This window comes from Podarcis vaucheri (genome assembly GCF_965113315.1).
Source record: "Podarcis vaucheri genome assembly, chromosome: 8".
Lineage (NCBI taxonomy): Eukaryota > Metazoa > Chordata > Lepidosauria > Squamata > Lacertidae > Podarcis > Podarcis vaucheri.
The window spans coordinates 90,133,176-90,153,911 of NC_138766.1; the positions used below are offsets into that span (position 1 = coordinate 90,133,176).

At 45.0% G+C, this 20,736-nt stretch overlaps 1 protein-coding gene across 1 annotated transcript in view; it reads right to left on the reverse strand.

Moving 5' to 3' along the window:
* The window catches only part of TSNARE1 (t-SNARE domain containing 1), a 409,645-nt gene that overhangs the window by 178,792 nt on the left and 210,117 nt on the right, over positions 1–20,736 (reverse strand). The window lies entirely within an intron of this gene.

Consider the following 20,736-nt stretch of genomic DNA (forward strand, 5'->3'; position numbering starts at 1 on the left):
CTACTTGCACTTTGACGTGCTTTCGAACTGCTATGTTGGCAGGAGCAGGGACCGAGCAATGGGAGCTCACCCCGTCGCGGGGATTCAAACCGCCGACCTTCTAATCAGCAAGTCCTAGGCTGTGTGGTTTAACCCACAGTGCCGCGCAGTAGTAGCATACATAAATAACCTTTTTTGACACCTGGGAATTTCACTCTGAATGATCAGACTGTTGGGGAAAATACAAATGCACTCTCGTATCTTATAGACCAGAATGATGAATTCACGATTCCTGTAGTGCAGATTGAACCATAACAACAACCAGCTTGCAGCTGTTAAATTTCACAACTGGAAGGTGATGGGCAGGGGGAACTGGACTCAAAGGAAACACACGGAGCCAATCCCCTACTCCTGATAATCCTTTAAACTGTGAAAAGAGATGTTCCTCTTACACCTTAAGAAAGCACAGAAAGTAAGCAGACATTTCTCTTTACAGGACACTTGATACAGGACACAGTTACACAAAATATACCCACCAGAGCATCATACCAGCCTTCCAGCTCCATTAATCCCTGACCGTTGGCCATGCTGGGAGTTGGAGTACAATGATATCGGGAACGCCATAGGTTCCACAGCCCCTGATTTAAGTTGCAAGGACTACCCTGCAGGTGGGATTGACCTCAAAGTTGAAATGCACTGGAAAATCACAGTTGTGTTTCTTTCCAGCAGTCACTTTGTTCATGTTCCTTCACAGCTTAATTTCACCTTGCACACCATACGTGGTTCAAGGGAATCTGGAACCTTCAGATTCCAGTACAGTGCAAGTATGCTCCCGTTTCCAACAAACCTATTATCTCTCCCCCTATCTTCATCAAGTGTTGGTGCTGACCTTTAAAGCCCTAAATGGTCTCGGTCCAGTATACCTGAAGGAGCGTCTCCACCCCCATCATTCAGCCCAGACACTGAGATCCAGCACTGAGGGCCTTCTGGCAGTTCCCTCGCTGAGAGAAGCCAAGTTACAGGGAACCAGGCAAAGGGTCTTCTTGGTAGCGGTGCCCGCCCTGTGGAACGCCCTTCCTTCAGATGTCAAAGAGATAAACAACTACCAGACTTTTAGAAGACATCTGAAGGCAGCCCTGTTTAGGGAAGCTTTTAATGTTTGATGCATTACCGTATTTTAATATTTTGTTGGAAGGCGCCCAGAGTGGCTGGGGAAGCCCAGCCAGATGGGCAGGGTATAGATAATAAATTATTATCATATTATTATTATTATCTGACTTCAATAATATCTGGTCATTTTTGTCATCTGTACCTCAAACCAGTTCTTAGCATCCAACAAAGGGTCCTTCTCTCCCCCTCTCCAGTTATAGCTAATAGCCAACCTCTCAGCAGCATGGAGAAGACTCACCAACTCCGTATCTGCTAGCAGGACCAATGATGCTCTCATATGACAAAACAGTATAGCTTACATGTGAATCATCCTAGATCCTTTGATGTGCATCAGAGGCCCTTCTCTGTGTGTCCCACCCAAGGGAAGGGTAGAGGCCTTTTCAGAGGTCTCCCCCTCCCCAGTCTATGGGATGCTATTCCCAGAGAGACATACTGGGATACCAAAATAAAAAAATTCCTTCCAGTAGCACCTTAAAGACCAACTAAGTTAGTTCTTGGTATGAGCTTTCGTGTGCATGCACACTTCTTCAGATACACTGAAACAGAAGTTGCCAGATCCTTCTATATAGTGAGAAGGTGGGGAGGGGTATTACTCAGAAGGGTGGTGGGAATGGGAGATTGGCAGATAGCTGAGATGAGCCTGTTGACGACTCTTAACGACTGTAATAGGTCTTACAGGAAAAGGCAAGGGGTGAGAAGGTGAAAAATGGCTTAGTCATGGATAATGATATAAGAATCCAATGTCTTTGTTCAGACCAGGTCTCTCCATGGTTTTAAGTTTGGTAATGAGTTGCAATTCAGCAGCTTCTCTTTCCAGTCTATTTCTGAAATTCCTTTGTAGTAAAACAGCTACTTTGAGATCTTGTATAGAATGTCCTGGGAGATTGAAGTGTTCTCCTACTGGTTTCTCTGTTTTGTGATTCTTGATGTCAGATTTATGTCCGTTTATTCTTTGGCGTAAGGTTTGGCCTGTTTGTCCAATATTGTTGTTTCCCAGTGTGGTTGTCCAACACTGGGATACCGTACATCTCAGTCAGTTTTTTGGGGGTTTTTTTGCCTACAGATTTTTCTGCCTTCACAGACCTTGGGTTAAGTAATGGTAGTGCTCATCTCTCAGTAGGTGTAGGGAGGGCTTGGTGCCTATTAAAATTTATTGCTGGGCGAGCCTTTTATTTATCTTGTATTGTCAAGTGCTTCCATTTTTCTGTGGTTTTCGTAGAATCATAGAATCATAGAGTTGGAAGAGACCACAAGGGCCATCGAGTCCAACCCCCTGCCAAGCAGGAAACACCATCAGAGCTCTCCTGACATATGGTTGTCAAGCCTCTGCTTAAAGACCTCCAAAGTAGGAGACTCCACCACACTCCTTGGCAGCAAATTCCACTGTCAAACAGCTCTTACTGTCAGGAAGTTCTTCCTAATGTTTAGGTGGAATCTTCTTTCTTGTAGTTTGGATCCATTGCTCCGTGTCCGCTTCTCTGGAGCAGCAGAAAACAACCTTTCTCCCTCCTCTATGTGACATCCTTTTATATATTTGAACATGGCTATCATATCACCCCTTAACCTCCTCTTCTCCAGGCTAAACATGCCCAGCTCCCTTAGCCGTTCCTCATAAGGCATCGTTTCCAGGCCTTTGACCATTTTGGTTGCCCTCCTCTGGACACGTACCAGTTTGTCAGTGTCCTTCTTGAATTGTGGTGCCCAGAACTGGACACAGTACTCCAGGTGTGGTCTGACCAGAGCAGAATACAGTGGCACTATTACTTCCCTTGATCTAGATGCTATACTCCTATTGATGCAGCCCAGAATTGCATTGGCTTTTTTAGCTGCCGCGTCACACTGTTGGCTCATGTCAAGTTTGTGGTCAACCAAGACTCCTAGATCCTTTTCACATGTACTGCTCTCAAGCCAGGTGTCACCCATCTTGTATTTGTGCCTCTCATTTTTTTTGCCCAAGTGCAATACTTTACATTTCTCCCTGTTTAAATTCATCTTGTTTGTTTTTGCCCAGTTCTCTAATCTGTCAATGTCGTTTTGAAGTGTGATCCTGTCCTCTGGGGTGTTAGCCACCCCTCCCAGTTTGGTGTCATCTGCAAATTTGATCAGGATGCCCTTGAGTCCATCATCCAAGTCATTGATAAAGATGTTGAATAAGACCGGGCCCAAGACAGAACCCTGTGGCACCCCACTAGTCACTCTTCTCCAGGATGAAGAGGAACCATTGATGAGCACCCTTTGGGTTCGGTCAGTCAGCCAGTTACAAATCCACTGAGTGGTAGCATAGTCAAGACCGCATTTTACCAGCTTCTTTACAAGAATATCATGGGGCACCTTGTCAAATGCCTTGCTGAAATCAAGGTAGGCTACACCCACTGTGTTCCCTTCATCTACCAGGCTTGTAATTCTGTCAAAGACGAGATCAGGTTAGTCTGACATGACTTATTTTTCAGAAATCCATGCTGACTATTGGTGATCACAGCATTCCTTTCTAGGTGCTCACAGACTGTTTGCTTAATGATCTGCTCCAGAATCTTCCCTGGTATTGATGTCAGACTGACTGGGTGGTAATTATTTGGGTCCTCTCTTTTCCCCTTTTTGAAAATAGGGACAACATTTGCCCTCCTCCAGTCTGCCGGGACTTCGCCTGTTCTCCAGGAATTCTCAAAGATGACTGCCAGTGGTTCTGAGATCACATCTGCCAGTTCTTTTAATACTCTTGGATGCAGTTCATCTGGCCCTGGAGACTTGAATACATCTAAACTAGCCAAATATTCTTGTACTATCTCCTTAGTTATTCTGGGCTGTGTTTCCTTTGCTGAATCATTTGCTCCAAATTCTTCAGGTCGGGCATTGTTTTCTTTATCGGAGAAGACTGAGGCAAAGAAGGCATTGAGGAGTTCAGCCCTTTCTGTGTCCCCTGTTTGCATTTCACCATCTTCTCCTCTGAGTGACCCCACTGTTTCTTTGTTCTTCCTTTTGCTACGAACATACCCATAAAAGCCTTTTTTGTTGCTTTTAACCTCTCTAGCAAGCCTGAGTTCATTCTGTGCTTTAGGTTTTCTGACTTTGTGTCTACATGTGCTGGCTATTTGTTTGAATTCCTCTTTGGTGGTTTCCCCCCTTTTCCATTTTTTGTACACATCCTTTTTTAATCTTAATTCAGTTAAAAGTTTTTTAGATAGCCACCCTGGCTTCTTTAGGCACCTTCCATGTTTCCGTCTCATTGGTATTGCCTGACGTTGTGCTTTTACTATCTCCCTCTTAACAAACTCACAGCCATCATGAACTCCCTTTCCTTTTAGTATTACTGTCCATGGGATCTCACACAGCACTTCCCTAAGTTTTATGAAGTCGGCTTTCTTAAAGTCAAGAAATTGAGTCCTAGTATGCTTGGCTGCTCCTTTCCGCTGTATAGTAAACTTCAAAAGAGCATGATCACTCGCGCCTAATGATCCTTCCACTTCTACCCCACTAACCAGGTCATCAACATTGGTTAGGACCAGATCTAAAATGGCTGTTCCTCTTGTTGCTTCTCCCACTTTCTGGACAATGAAGTTGTCTGCAAGGCCAGTGAGGAATCTGTTTGACCTTATGCTCTTGGCTGAGTTTGACGTCCAACAAATATCCGGGTAATTGAAGTCCCCCATTACTACTATCTCCCTTCCTTTTGCATGCTTGGCCATCTGTTCCAGGAAGGCATCATCTATGTCCTCCGTTTGGCTTGGGGATCTATAGTAAACTCCCACAATGAGGTCTCTGTTATTCTTCTCTCCCTTAATTTTGACCCAAATGCTCTCACTTTGGCTTTGAGGATCTAAATCTTGGATCTCTTCACAGGTATACACATCCCTGACATATAACGCCACTCCTCCTCCTTTCTTGTCTGGTCTGTTTCTCTGAAATAGATTGTATCCCCCCATTATTACATTCCAATCATGGGACTTATCCCACCAGGTTTCAGTGATGCCTATTATGTCATATTTAGTTTGCTGTACTAAGAGCTCAAGCTCATCTTGTTTATTTCCCATGCTTTGCGCATTAGTGTACAGACATTGAAGTCCATTAATCATTCCCCCGTGTCTCTTATTTAAGGATTTTTTCCTCCCACCACTAGGTCTGCGTGCTGTTTGCTCCATTTGGTCTATGACATTTGGATGATCATCTTCATTAATTGATAGACTCATACCTTCAGGAGCACTGTCTCCCTCCCCCACATTAGTCAGTTTAAAGCCCTCCTGCCCTGCAAACTCTGATAAGCTCCTCCCACAGCTAATCCCCTGCCTCAACAGAAACCCTGCCCCCTCTGACCTTTACACAGGGAAAACAGCTAATCAGCCACAAAGAAACACACACACACAAGAAAACCCTTTTTGCTCCTTCTTCAACTGCTGCCCTGCAAACGCTGCCCTGCAAACGCAAACTCCATTTTTCTGTGGTTTTAAATCGTTTGTGTGTGTCGTGTTTTCACTGTCGCGGCAAACAGAGAACTAACAAATGAAAGGAACCTCCCTGGTATCTTTGAGTGAAAGGCTGTGCAAAAATTAGTTATTAATTAAGAAACAAATAAATAATGATAACAGGTTCCATAGTAAAAAGAGAACCAGTCATTCCCCCTCTTTGATCAAGGGCAGCTTCCAGGATCCTGTTAGCTTATGAGCACATCCAACAAACAGGAATTGTATCTGCTCATATTGAGTCAAAGCACCAAGAACCAAATAATATCCATAGTTCGAAGCAAAGCACATTTCCCCCAATAGAATGCCTTGTAAGAAACTAAAAATAATGATAACCATCTGAAGGAGCGTCTCCACCCCCATCGTTCAGCCTGGACACTGAGGTCCAGCTCCGAGGGCCTTATGGCGGTTCCCTCACTGTGAGAAGAGAAGTTACAGAGAACTAGGCAGAGGGCCTTCTTGTTAGTGGCACCCTCACTGTGAAACGCCCTCCAGTCAGATGTCAAGAAGATAAAGAATTACAAAACCTCTAGAAGACATCTGAAGGCAGCCCTGTATTGTGAAGTTGCTAATGTTTGGTGTTTTACTATGTTTTATATATGCTGTAAGCCACCCAGAGTGGTGGGGAAAACCAGCCAGGTGGGCAGAATATAAATAATAAATTTATTATTATTATCATCACCATCACTGTTGTGGGTCAGACAAGATGTTACAAGGAATTGCATTATTATTTTTCCCATTAAAAAGAAGAACACAATAAGGCAGCAATCCTTGAATCTGATAAGAACAAGGGTCACTCTTTCTCCCAGATCAAAAACTGCCCTCTCCTGCAAGCCAATTTTTCATCTGTGGTGGGAATCGTAGAAAGTGCCCCTTGAGACCTCTGCTTTAGCCTGAACTAATGTGCATTCTATGGTTACATGACTGGCAGCTTCACCTCTGTGGCAAATCTATGCAGCGTGCGCCACTTTGCAAGAAAGGGCTCTCGAGAGCTTCAAAGCAGCGAGCACAGGTAGAGCAGCTGCCTGTGATTAAAAGAAAAAACACGCTGCAATTTTATGCACAGTACCCAGCAATCCTATAAACGAGAACTTAGTGTACCATGAAGATAACATCTCTTCAGCCACAGAGCAGTACTTCAGATACATATTACTGATTTAAATATATATATATATATGTACTAGAGAGAAGAGGCTATTTTTGTCACTGCTCGGCAGCCGAAGAAGAGTCAAAGAAGAAAAATACACAGTGGGCCAGGGCTAAAGGATGCTCTTTAGATTGAAACAACAACCAAAAAAAACCTTGGCAGAATAGACATCATTAAGCTGCCACATGGTGCTTTCCTCATCCATGTTTTCAGTGTTTATAGCACTGACTGTTCTGAACAGGAGTCCAATTGATCACATGTATACACACATAACCAGCCACCTGACACGACTGTCTAGGGATTTTTTATTTTTTTTTGCCATCCTTCTACTTATTTTTTTCTCTGTTTTATATCCCACTTTGCCTCTACGGAGCTCAAGGTGGGATACATGTTTTCTCCCCTCTTCAACATCGTGCAATCTTTTAGCCATGGGATGTTTAAAGACAACAATGCATAATTATTTCTAATCCTTCTAACCTCCTTTGGGGTAGGTTTGCGGATATGGCAGAAGGAGATAGGATGTGCCCATGCGATGCCCACCTGGTGGAAACTCTAGCTCACGTGGCCCTTAAATGTAAAATGTACGATGATCTCCACCAACAATTTCTACACCATCTATGTATTCCAGCATGGAAACCAGAGACAGAAGTTATACGCTTCTTATTACAGGGGAGAGACCAGGAGCTCACCAAGACAGTAGCTAAGTTCCTCTATTTGATTTGTTGTCGCCGAAGCACGCTACAGGATCCTGCCCTTGCTGGAGACCCACAGAGATGAAATAGATTGCTCGCCTCTTCTTCCCTTTGGCAAATGACTGTACTGTTGAAATGGCGATGAGATCACACTGGCCTATTTATTCTGAATGTTTCTATGTGATGCAAATAAAGGTTTGATGATGATAATGATAATTCTTTCAACTCGCTAAGGGTTGCAGCCAACTAAGCTACATTCTGAGTAAAGCCGTTGACATTAAATGGACCTGCCACTTCTGTGCATTTCAGTGGGTCTACTCTGAGTAGACGTCAATCAACTATCTGCTTATTTTGTATGCATTTGTTGCTGATTCGCTTCTTTTAAATCCTATATTTTTTGGCAAATTGCTTCTTATTAAAAGCGGCATATAAATGTTTTAAATGGAACATGGAATTTGCTGCAAGGGAATCACCCTCAAACACTTTCCCTACTTGTTCTGCCAGCTTGCAGTGGAATCTGGTAAAAAAAACCAAAACACAGCTCTTCCCTCCCTCTGCATTTGTTGCACAGCGTGTCTGTATAGATATATAGATTAAGGATCTCCCTCGCTGTACCGTAGGGTGACATTCCTCGGAATCCAATTCTTTCCGCCTGAGACGTCTCTTTAATTAACTTCTTACTGTCCCATGGGGAGAAGGATACGGCAGAAAGCTAATAATAAAAATAATACTGACATATCTTATTACTCTTCCATATTAAAATAAAATAAAATGCTGTGGGAGGTGAAATTCCAAAGCTTTTATTTTTTAATGAAGATCTTAATGGCACTGAATGTAAATTAAACCTAATTACGACCTGATTTATGAATGAGTCTCCAAGAGTGAAGCCTCGCAAAGTTAATTGTGCTGACAGTGCAGCAAAGGCAAGAAACATTGAGTTTTGAGACGGCTGAGAATGGCCATTGGTTGGAGTAAAGAAGGAGTGGGGAACCTGTGGTCATGCAGATGTTATTGAGCTGCAACTCTGTCATTCCAAGATAGCATGGTCAAGGATAAGCTGAAGTCAGGCAACATCCAGACAGTCAGAGTTTCCCCATGGAAGAGAACATAGCTTGCCTTCAGAAGGTCCCATGCCCATTCTCCAGTGTGATGGCCTGGGACTCGGACTCAGAACGAGAGGAGTCTCAGTCTGCACCGGATCCTTTGCCTCAGGCATCATCTGAACCAAGTCTGGGGCCTGATATTGAAGAGTCCCAGTCTGCACAGGTTCCCCTGGAACAAACACCAGCTGAGCCAAGTCAGGGGCCTGAGCCTGCCCTGGCTCCAGATGCAGGGATTTCCTCATTGCCTTCAGCTGGGCCATCACTTACAGCTGCTCCACTACCAGTTGGGTCAGGGGAGGCTGAGGCAATAACCCACCAACGTCTCCTGAGCTGCAAAGACTAAGATCTGAGAGAAGGAGAGACCTGGGTACTCGCAGGAGGAGTGCTCGCCTTTGGGCGAGACAGCGAGGTGAGTTGCCAGGGGACCAGGACCGGCCGTTACCCCGACAGAGGTAAAAGGCTGTTGGACCCCGCCCCAGGTTGCGGGAGTAACATTGCTGTATGCCAGATCCTGCCTGAGATCCTGTACCTGCCCTTGCCTGGTTTCTAGCCTTGACCCTGTCAGACTGACTCCTAGCAGAACCTACGGATTCTGGACCGGACCTGGACTGCGGTTCTTGGGTTACCCCAAGGCCCAGCATACCCTGAATCTTCAGGTGGGGCTGGAGAGGACCCTGCCCAAACCCCTGGACAACTACTGCCAGTCAATGTCAAAAATAGCAAGCTAGGTGGGCAGATGAGGGCTAGAAGCCCTCAGTATGTGACAGAGGCCACATCTTCAGAACTGCTCCAACTGGCTGGCTAAAACAGGTGAGAATAGCCAATGGGTCACAAACGCTTAATAATAATAATAATAATAATAATAATAATAATAATAATAAATTTATTTGTACCCTGCCCTCCCCAACCGGAGCTGGGCTCAAAGCAGCTAACATCATATAAATAACACAGTATACATAAAAACAGGCATCAATTAAATAAAATGTATATTAAAATTAATTTGTTGTTGTTGTTTAGTTGTTTAGTCATGTCTGACTCTTTGTGACCCCATGGACCAGAGCACGCCAGGCACTCCTCTCTTCCACTGCCTCCCGCAGTTTGGTCAAACTCATGCTGGTAGCTTCGAGAACACTATCCAACCATCTCGTCCTCTGTCGTCCCCTTCTCCTTGTGCCCTCCATCTTTGTCCACATCAGGGTCCTTTCCAGGGAGTCCTCTTCTCATGAGGTGGCCAAAGTCTTGGAGCCTCAGCTTCAGGATCTGTCCTTCCAGTGAGCACTCAGAGCTGATTTCCTTAAGAATGGATACAGGTTTGATCTTCTTGCAGTCCATGGGACTCTCAAGAGTCTCCTCCAGCACCATAATTCAAAAGCATCAATTCTTCAGCGATCAGCCTTCTTTATGTTAGAATAGCCTCACCCAAATTATCCATATTCTCTTGTTCTCATTGTCCCTGATTACTGACCATGCTGCCTAGGGCTGATGGGAGCTGTAATTCTAAGGTATTTGGAGGGTATGTGTTGGCTACCCTGTCATAGGCTCTACATCAGCCATGAGGAAGCTGTGTGTATGCAAAATGGGTACACAAAATGTGTACAAGGAGCAAAATGGACACAACACCAGAGGACAGAGTGGGATAGAGCAGACCTATGATTGTTAGAGAGTCCAACATGGGATGTAATTTTCTGCTCAGTCCATCCCTATGAAGTGTATGCCTCATATTTAATTTGAATTGGTATCTTCCTTCATCTCACTCTTCCTCCCTTCCCCCAAGCTGATCTTCCCTTTCTACGGTCTTTAGTTGGCATTGATATAAGATATTTTAGGAACTCAATTATTGTTTGCGTATTTGAGAATTCGCCTCTCTTTTTGTCTCTTTAGTTTTGAACCAATTTCATTTTAATTGGTATCCTTTTTTATAGTTTTTAATACTGTAGATCTTGAAAAAGCAGTTCGATAAAATTCATATTAAGAGAGAGAGATAGAGATTGCTTTCAGGGGGAAGAACTGCCAAATATCAAATAAAGTGGAATTATTTCAGAATGCAGCTATTAAATTAGAATGTAGCTGAAATGGATAACGCCACATTCCTAGGCATACTTACCCGGATAGTTCAGCTGAGTTTGATCGGAATCACTACTAGAAATGGAGGGGGAATTCAGTTCAGTTCACATTGAAATGTAAACCAACAGAATTTGCACTTTCTGGATGTGAGAAACGAAATGCAGCCATCCTTGAAAACTCACCCCACCTACATAGCTTTGGGGAGGCAGTGTGAGGGCTCTGGCAGCTTCCTAGAGCCCTTGCACTGCCTTCCCCCAAACCAGTAAGCATGGCAGTGCCTTCCTTATCAGTCTTTGGGAAGGTGTGAGGGCTCTGGGAGTGTTCCAGAGGCTGGTAAGGAAGGCACTTATTCGTTTGGCAGGGTCTAGGAAGGTCCCAGGAGGAACCCTGGAGAGGACCTTCCCAGATCCCAGTGAGCAGCCCTCCACTTGGTATTCATAGAATCATAGAGTTGGAAGAGACCACCAGGGCCATCGAGTCCAACCCCCTGCCAAGCAGGAAACACCATCAGAGCACTCCTGACATATGGTTGTCAAGCCTCTGCTTAAAGACCTCCAAAGGAGGAGACTCCACCACACTCCTTGGCAGCAAATTCCACTGTCGAACAGCTCTTACTGTCAGGAAGTTCTTCCTAATGTTTAGGTGGAATCTTCTTTCTTGTAGTTTGGATCCATTGCTCCGTGTCCGCTTCTCTGGAGCAGCAGAAAACAACCTTTCTCCCTCCTCTATGTGACATCCTTTTATATATTTGAACATGGCTATCATATCACCCCTTAACCTCCTCTTCTCCAGGCTAAACATGCCCAGCTCCCTTAGCCGTTCCTCATAAGGCATCGTTTCCAGGCCTTTGACCATTTTGGTTGCCCTCCTCTGGACACGTTCCAGTTTGGCAGTGTCCTTCTTGAACTGTGGTGCCCAGAACTGGACACAGTACTCCAGGTGAGGTCTTGGTGGTGGTGAGGTATTGGTGGTGGTTGGGAAACATTTCCAGGGACTGACCTTGTGTGATTTTGCCTTTGCACATGGAGCCCCAGAACCGAACCCTCACGTAAGTGGCGGACCCACTGCAATTAATTTTGGAGTTTTTATACCTTGCCCTTCCTCCAAATCAGAGCACAGGGCAGCTGACAATAAAAACACACACACATCAATTACAAAAAATAAAATCATACATCCATCAAAAAACAAACACACTAAGTTAAACTCCCACCAGCCCCATTATCATCAGGAACAATGGTCCCTCTGTTTCAGTCTTCTTGTTCTCCCATACCCAGCAACGTTTGCCCAATGAAAATAGAGATGTCCCCTCCCACAGGCAGCTCTGCGCCACCTTCCGGAGCCCCGCGCGGCTTCACACCGGGATCCAGAGGGTGACGCAGAGCTGCAGGAAGCCCTGGAGCGCAGGCAGCTCCGCGCCACCCTCCAGAGCCCCGCGCGGCTTCGCACCGGGATCCAGAGGGTGGCGCAGAGCTGCAGGAAGCCCGGGAAAGCCTGCATTCGCCCCATAGGACGCGCACACATTTCCCCTTCATTTTTGGAGAGGGGAAGTGCGTCCTATAGGGCGAAAAATACGGTACATTCCCTGGCATAACGGCTCTTGGGAAAGCAGACTCAGCGTAACTTGTTTACCAAAAGGGGGAGAAAATAAATAAAAAAGCTTCAAGTTTTACACTTGCTTGAGAAATTCTCAGGTTAAGAGGGAAATCTAGGCCTAAAGAGGTAACATTAAAGTGGGTTTGCAATTAGCTCTTGAAATACAACCCTATGATCATCCTTCTTTGGTTTTAATGTATCTGTGAGAGTGTTTCTGTTGTTTGTTGAGGTTGCCTAGGGCAAGATAAAATGACTAACAAATTTAATAAATAGCAATGGCAACCCAACTGAAGCAAAATACTGGAGAAATAAAATATTTAAGTCATTGATAGGCCAAAGTGCCAGAGATATATTTGTTCTTAGTTACCTTTATTGCACTTTGACCTGGCCACATTTTTTTAATGGAAAGTTGACCATAAATAACAACCAATCCATCCAGTGTTATTTTTTTTAGAAAAGGAGGTGCTGGAACTTACCATGAACACCTCCCTTGTTCTCTTATAATGACAATGGTGCCCACCTGAGAGGGGACGGGACTGAATTCTGGAAAGTTCCAGCTGGAAAAAAAGCCCTGAATCTATCCCTTCATCAATCAATGACTTTCTAAATCACAGCAACATTATTTCCTGCTCGAAACATCAACAGACATACAGCTTATTTTGTCAGGAAGTGTATGCAGACTCTGTACATCACTACCACCAGAAACAAACAAAAGAGAAACCCTTTTCAAAAGGCATTGCTCTGCTTGAACTCTGATAAAGACCCACAGATTCCATTTGAATAAGTGAGATTAATAGATTAGTCTATCAGAGAGTGGTTTCCTTGGCCCTCGCAGAGAACAAACAGCTATAAGCAGGGGGAGCTGAGTTTTACAGCCACCTCAATTTGTCCTCTAGATTTCCCCTTCTGTTTATATATGAAAAGACAGATTAAAGTATCCTTCATTTTACAGCCTAGGGGCATTTATTGCCAAAATAAACACAGTGGAAACACAAGCGAGAGAACCCACCAGCCGTACAGTCTTGGGAATAGAAAGCAAACTACATCCCCGTGTCTCAAATTACACCCAGAATGATGCTTAAACCATGTTGTTGGTTTTAAGCGAAGGGGATAATTTCCCACCGTGCGCCATCCAGACAATAAACTAAAATAAAATACAGGGTGGGAAATTGGTCCTGAGCTTGCTTGCCTTCTCCCTTGGTGCTTTGAGCCTTCAATTTCACAGGAATGGAAGGGGAAAGTTCACTTTGTCCTAGGATCCACTGCCGAGTTGGGCAACCAAGTTTGCACAGGGGCCATGATAAATATTCAGCAAGGAACAAGGGCTAATGGCTAAGCAAGGGGGGATTTGATGGACCCCCCCCCCTTTATTGGACTCTGTGGCGTTCACACAGTGTCCCCAGATGTTTAACGGTCTATTGATCCCTGTGCCAATACTGTGCTCGCTTCCCCGCTGCCACCAACCAGTTACTCTCTGGTAAAACACTGAGTCTAGTCCGTTGTTAAAAGTGAACCAAAAAAACAAGTTTATTTTACAAACATTAACAGGTTTATGGTTTCTCAGATAATATTCCTGTCAGTATCTTAACTTTAGTTTCTTTACCAGCCTATACCTTCCTAATACCTTCTGACTGATTACCGCGGTACCTCTGGATGCGAACAGGATCCATTCCAGAGCCCTGTTCGCATCCTGAAGTGACCGCAACCCGTGTCCGCGGGTCACGATTTGCCGCTTCCGCGCATGCGAGTGATGTCATTTTGAGCATCTGCGCATGCGCGGGTCACAGAGCGCAACCCAAAAATTTTCATCCTGAAGCTACTTCAACCCAAGGTATGATTGTATCTCAGCTGCTTGACTGATTCCTCTTAACAAATTCTCTCCCTCTCTCACACCAGACTAGCCCAACCCACAGACCTATCTTATCTGTCTCTTCTAACTCCAGACTGTCTTCTCAACCACCCTAACTCTAACTCTTTCCTCTTAAAAAACCTCCTCTGTGCTTAAACCTTATACACACGGTGGAGTACAGTGTCAGATTTAAGGTGCTGGTTTTGACCTTTAAAGCCATTCACGGCCTAGGACCCTCGTACCTACGGGACCGCCTCTCCCGGTATGCCCCATGGAGAGCCTCAAGTTCCATAAATAGCAACACCCTAGTGGTCCCGGGCCCTAAGGAAGTCAGATTAGCCTCAACCAGAGCCAGGGCCTTTTCAACACTGGCTCCTGTCTGGTGGAACGCTCTGCCTCATGAGACCAGGGCCCTGCAGGATCTGATTTCTTTCCGCAGGTCCTGTAAGACAGAGTTGTTCCACCTGGCCTTTGGCTTGAAGCCAATTTGATTCGCTCCCCCTCTTTCTTTTTCCTTTTTCCTTTCTCCTCCTGTGATGAGGCAGCATTTTAATATTTTAATGTTTCAATATTTTAATGTTGTATTTTAATCTTGGTTTTAAGTTGTATTCATTCAACTTGTTTTTATTATTGCTTATTAGCCGCCCTGAGCCCAGCCTTGGCTGGGGAGGGCGGGGTATAAATAAAAATTATTATTATTATTATTAGTTAACTCAGCCCCCTAAGTTCCCATTGGTTAGTCATTTTACAATTAGTTAACCCTTTCCCTATGAACCCAGTATGATGTCACACACATAGGAGGGCAAACGCCACAAACTCCAACTCCCATAATCTCAGTTGGGTCTCAGGGGAGCTGGAGTTCAAAAATGACCAAAGGTCTAAAGTTTCAACATCCTTCCTTAAGCACCCATTTCATTTGCCTGAGGTCTCATCCAGGCCAGACTTCCTTTTTTTTTTGCTGCATTTTGATGTCTGGCCTTTAAAGCTCTGTGTCTAAGCATAGGTTTGTTTTTGTTTTTTGTCCTGGCACGTTCCCCAGGAAAACCGGTGTGGACTCCAAAAATGATTGAATATGCGCTACCTATTTATCTACTTGCACTTTGACATGCTTTCGAACTGCTGGGTGGGCAGGAGCAGGGACCGAGCAATGGGAGCTCACCCCGGGATTTGAACTGCCGACCTTCTGATCGGCAAGCCCTAGGTTCTGTGGTTTAGACCATAGCGCCACCCGCGTCCCTGGGGTACCTTGTAAGGTAACAGATTTATCGCCCACCCTTCCCCAAAATGTCACAGGGCAAGGTAGATACAGAGCACGCATGGCAATCTCAAAACAGCCTGAAACATCTCTCAAAATCACTCTTTAAAAGCCTTAAATTACTGCGAACATCAGAAACAGCTGCAAAAGGAGTGTGTGTCCCTCAACCTCTCAATGATAACTTCCTTTATTAGTCTGGCAGCTTTGCGTGTAGCTGAACGTGAATCTAAACTTTGCACGGAGTTTTTCTGTTTCCCAGAGATGGTGACATTTCCGCCCTGCTTTGGAAATGGAATGAGCTTGAATGTTGTCCCTTTCCAAGCTGCTAAGACCTCTCCTGCCCTTTGCGTGCTCTTAGAAATAATTACCAGCAATTTCAGGGCTCTCTCCCCCTCTCTTTTTCTGCTAATCCTTTTACTGCTTGGGGAGGGAGGGTTGGTGAGGGTGAATTCCATCAGGCCCATAGGGTTTGTATTGCGCAGGCTGTCCTTTCCCAATTCAGATTTTGTGATCTCTTGCTGTTCCCCTATTAAATGTCTATAATGGGTGGCTCTAAGCAGGGGTCAGGGGGCATGCAGGAGACACTACATCTGATCTGCAGCTCTTGCTGATCTGCAAAACAATAAGCATGTTGCAGAACTGGAATTCAAATGTGGCAAGATCAATTCTGCCTCGGCCAGACCTCACCTGCAGTTCTATTGTCCAGTTCTGGGCACCACTGTCTCTTTAAAAAAGGGATATTGACAAGCTGGAAAGTGCACAGAACAGGGCAACCAAGGTGATGAAAAGTAGGGAAGTATTGCCTTATGAGGAATGGTTGAAGGTGTCGGGTATGTTTAGCCTGGTGAAACTCGGTCACTCGGAAAAATTATATTGGAACACTGTAGATCAGGGGTAGGCAAACTAAGGCCCAGGGACCGGATCCAGCCCAATTGCCTTCTAAATCCGGCCCGAGGACAGTCTGGGAATCAGCATGTTTTTACATGAGTAGAATGTGTCCTTTAATTTAAAATGCATCTCTGGGTTAGATAGATAATAATTTATTACGGTCAAAGACCAGCTCACATATCATAACACAATGAAAACAGTGTTCATAAAGATAAAATATACAATCGGAGCATATTGCAGCAATAGATCATGAGTTAAAATTAAGATCTATACATACCCCCGTACAACTGAGATTTGGGCTACCATAAAAAAAATGACCCTGAGGGTGACTTCAGCATTTCCCTAGTAAGGCATTTTATTCTAGAGGATGATCTGTGCCTACAAATCTGGGCGCAGAATCTGGCTACCGGCCAGGTCATCTTGAGATCTTTGCCTAAGAGGAGAGAATTAAGTTTAGACTTGTCTGAAAGATCGGCAAGCCTCTTCAGCGAAGGATCAATGGCATCTCTACGAATCTCAACATAAAAAGGACATCTAAAAATATATATGTTCTGGGCTTCCTATTTCCCCTAATGGGCAGGTGCAAAGTCTCTGTGCGTACAGGACTCTTCCATAGGAGCCTTCCAGAACCGGTGAGGGCAAGACCGAGCTTCTGGCAAGAGTAAAAGCCCTTCTTGCGTTCATCTCTGGGTTATTTGAGGGGCATAGGAATTCATTCATTCACTCCCCACCACGTGGTCTGAGGGACGGTGGACCGGTGGACCGGTGGACCGGCCCATGGCTGAAAAAGGTTGCTGACCCTAGCTGGAACAAAACACAGGGAGATCTTCATTGATTGTTACCCTATATCCCTAATTGCTATTGTTCTACAATTATAATCTTATAATCTTAGAAGGTTTTATAATCTTAGAAGGGGTGTGACTGTGAGGGGGTATGATTGCAACTGTCATGAAGGGACCCTGCACTTCTGATTTTGTGATTGCATATGTAAACCCAACACTCACAGTGAAAACCATGTTCAGAAACATCATCAGAAACAGCAAGCTGCATTCTGATGCCCAGTTCATGTCCAAATGGCATACTCTCCTGTTCCATCTTTCATCTTCCAGTTTGGAGAAGGGTTATAGCTCAGTGGTAAAGCATCTACTCTTCATGCAGAATATTCCAGGTTCGATCCCCGGAATCTCCAGGTACGGCTGGGAAAAGGATCCCTGCCAGAGACCCTGGAGAACCAGTGGATCTGGTGTCACTCAGTGTAAGGAAGCTTCCTATGTTGCACTTAACTTTAAATCAATTAAATTAATATGTTTACAGGACACAGGCAGGGGCGTTAGAATTTCCCACTGGCTTCAAGAAGCCCAGAGCCAGGAATCAAGGAGACAGCAATATTCAAATGTTTGATTAAAAGAAAACAAAGCCCCATGTTGACCTGAGAAAGAGATTAAAGAGTGCACGGTAAATTATTAAAATCATCCTCAGGAGGGAGGCTTTACATATTCTGAAAATTGATTAAAATCAGCTTTACTCCCTCCAGAACAGGTTATGCAAGGGCACATAACTTGGGGAAAATAATGCATTTTGCAGGGGAGTCAGTGGGGAATCCAATTCTATTAAAGAATTGTGCTGCTATTTCCTCAGCACCGGGCAATCGCTTGATGAAATCTTCTCATCGGTGCTAATGGATATTCCATCTCCCATTGGAATCTGCCACCGAGAATCTGGAGGACGCAAATGGATTTCCGCGTAGCAGTGGAAGAGGAAGGGGCGAAATCCGGCAGGAGAAACAGAAGTGTTAAAATCAGAGGAGTACAACCCCACAGCGTTTAAGGGGCTAGAGATCAAATGTGGAGATCGCATGTAAGAGGCCTGAACTTTGACTCCCAACTACACTAGTTGTTATTCTTGTTGTTTAGTCGTTTAGTCGTGTCTGACTCTTTGTGACCCCATGGACAAGAGCACGCCAGGCACTCCTGTCTTCCACTGCCTCCCCCAGTTTGGTCAAACTCATGTTGGTAGCTTCGAGAACACTGTCCAACCATATTGTCCTCATAGAATCATAGAATCATAGAGTGTCGAGAACACTCTGCAATAATAAGAACTCTGCTCATGCTCTTATGTACAAGCAATCATTTTCCCACAATAGAGTTGGAAGAGACCACAAGGGCCATCGAGTCCAACCCCCTGCCAAGCAGGAAACACCATCAGAGCACTCCTGACATATGGTTGTCAAGCCTCTGCTTAAAGACCTCCAAAGAAGGAGACTTCACCACACTCCTTGGCAGCAAATTCCACTGTCGGACAACTCTTACTGTCAGGAAGTTCTTCCTAATGTTTAGGTGGAATCTTCTTTCTTGTAGTTTGGATCCATTGCTCCGTGTCCGCTTCTCTGGAGCAGCAGAAAACAACCTTTCTCCCTCCTCCATGTGACATCCTTTTATATATTTGAACATGGCTATCATATCACCCCTTAACCTCCTCTTCTCCAGGGGACGTCCTCTGTCGTCCCCTTCTCCTTGTGCCCTCCACCTTTCCCAAAATCAGGGTCTTTTCCAGGGAGTCTTCTCTTCTCATGAGGTGGCCAAAGTCTTGGAGCCTCAGCTTCACTCAGGGCACTATCAGAATGGATAGGTTTGATCTTCTTGCAGTCCATGGGACTCTCAAGAGTCTCCTCCAGCACCAGAATTCAAAAGCATCCATTCTTCGGCGATCAGCCTTCTTTATGGTCCACTTCCATACATCACTACTGGGAAACTCATAGCTTTAACTATACGGACCTTAGTTGGCAAGGTGATGTTTCTGCTTTTTAAGATGCTGTCCAGGTTTGTCAATGCTTTTCTCCCAAGAAGCAGGCGTTTTTTAATTTCGTGACTGCTGTCACCATCTGCAGTGATCATGGAGCCAAAGAAAGTATAATCTCTCACTGCCTCCATTTCTTCACATCACTAGTTAGGACAGCTCAAAGCTTGGAGGCCTGCGCAATGGCTCACAATGTGAATGGGTAGACAAATCTACCCATAGGGACGCGGGTGCGCTGTGGGTTAAAACAAAGAGCCTAGGGCTTGCCGATCAGAAGGTCGGCGGTTCGAATCCCCATGATGGGGTGAGCTCCCGTTGCTCGGTCCCTGCTCCTGCCAACCTAGCAGTTCGAAAGCATATCAAAGTACAAGTAGATAAACCACTCCGGCGGGAAGGTAAACGGCCTTTCCATGCATTGCTCTGGTTCGCCAGAAGCGGCTTAGTCATGCTGGCCATATGACCTGGAAGCTTTACGCCAGCTTCCTTGGCCAATAAAGCGAGATGAGTGCCACAACCCCAGAGTCGGTCACGACTGGACCTAATGGTCAGGGGTCCCTTTACCTTTACCTTTATGTGTGTGTGTGTGTGTGTGTGTGTAGACTGTTGCCATGTGCCATTGGTTTTTAGCTGATAGTTGAATTTAATTGTTTTTGAATGTTTTAAATAGTTATTTTTAAATTATTTTAAAGTCCCCCCCCCCGCTACTGTTCTATGATTTTTGTAATCTACTTTGCTCACTGGAAGGACAGATCCTGAAGCTGAGGCTCCAAAACTTTGGCCACCTCATGAGAAGAGATTTCAGGCAGGCATCTCTCCCAACCCTATCCAGAGACCCTGGGGATTGAACCTGGGTCCTTCGGCTTTGCGAGGCAGATGCTTTGCCACAGAGCTACAGAAAGCCTCTGGCTCCCCCTACTGTTGGTCTCCATGCCTGCCACCCTACCAGTCCCAGTAGGTCCCAAATGATTGCATTGTTAAGCACATTTATTTTCTAATTCCTGCCATTTCCGTGAGAGAAGCTTGCTGAACGCATCTCCCCATTCTCCACACAAACTCATTTATGAGTTGGCTTTATCTCTCTGCCCTCTACCCGAACTTGTACATCAGCTGTCTAATTATTCACGGTTCCTGCAGGACAGTGTTTCTAATATCTGCTATTTATAATCCCCCATTGTCGGTGAACAAAGACCGCCGAAGGTGCAGGAGCACGTTCTCTGTCTTGTTTCTCTGTCCCTTAGCAACCTCATCCCTAGGAGTGGTCCCCTGCCTGCAGTTCTTCCTTTAACCTCTTTGATGGTCTGTGGTGACTGAGGTCTTAGTTCAGGGTGCCTGCCACAAGAGTCTGGACGGATCTAAAGGAGGCATCGGATGTGTGTTAGATGCTCAAGGAGAGGCACGTGTTAACTTTCCAACCCCAAATATATCAGAGCCCTCATTGGTGGCAACTTGGAAAAGGAAGGATTCAGTGATTTTCAATAGTTTAAGGGTAGTTCGATCATGATGAGGAGCTGTGTACAAGCCCAATTCCTGCAGAGCTCTTGCTAATAATAATAATAATAATAATAATAATAATAATAATAATAATAATAATTTATTATTTACACACTGCCCATCTGGCTGGGTTTCCCCAGTCACTCTAGGCGGCTTCCAGCCAAACACAGTGGCACCTCTGGTTACATACACTTCAGGATACATACACTTCAGGTTACAGACTCCGCTAACCCAGAAATAGTACCTCGAGTTAAG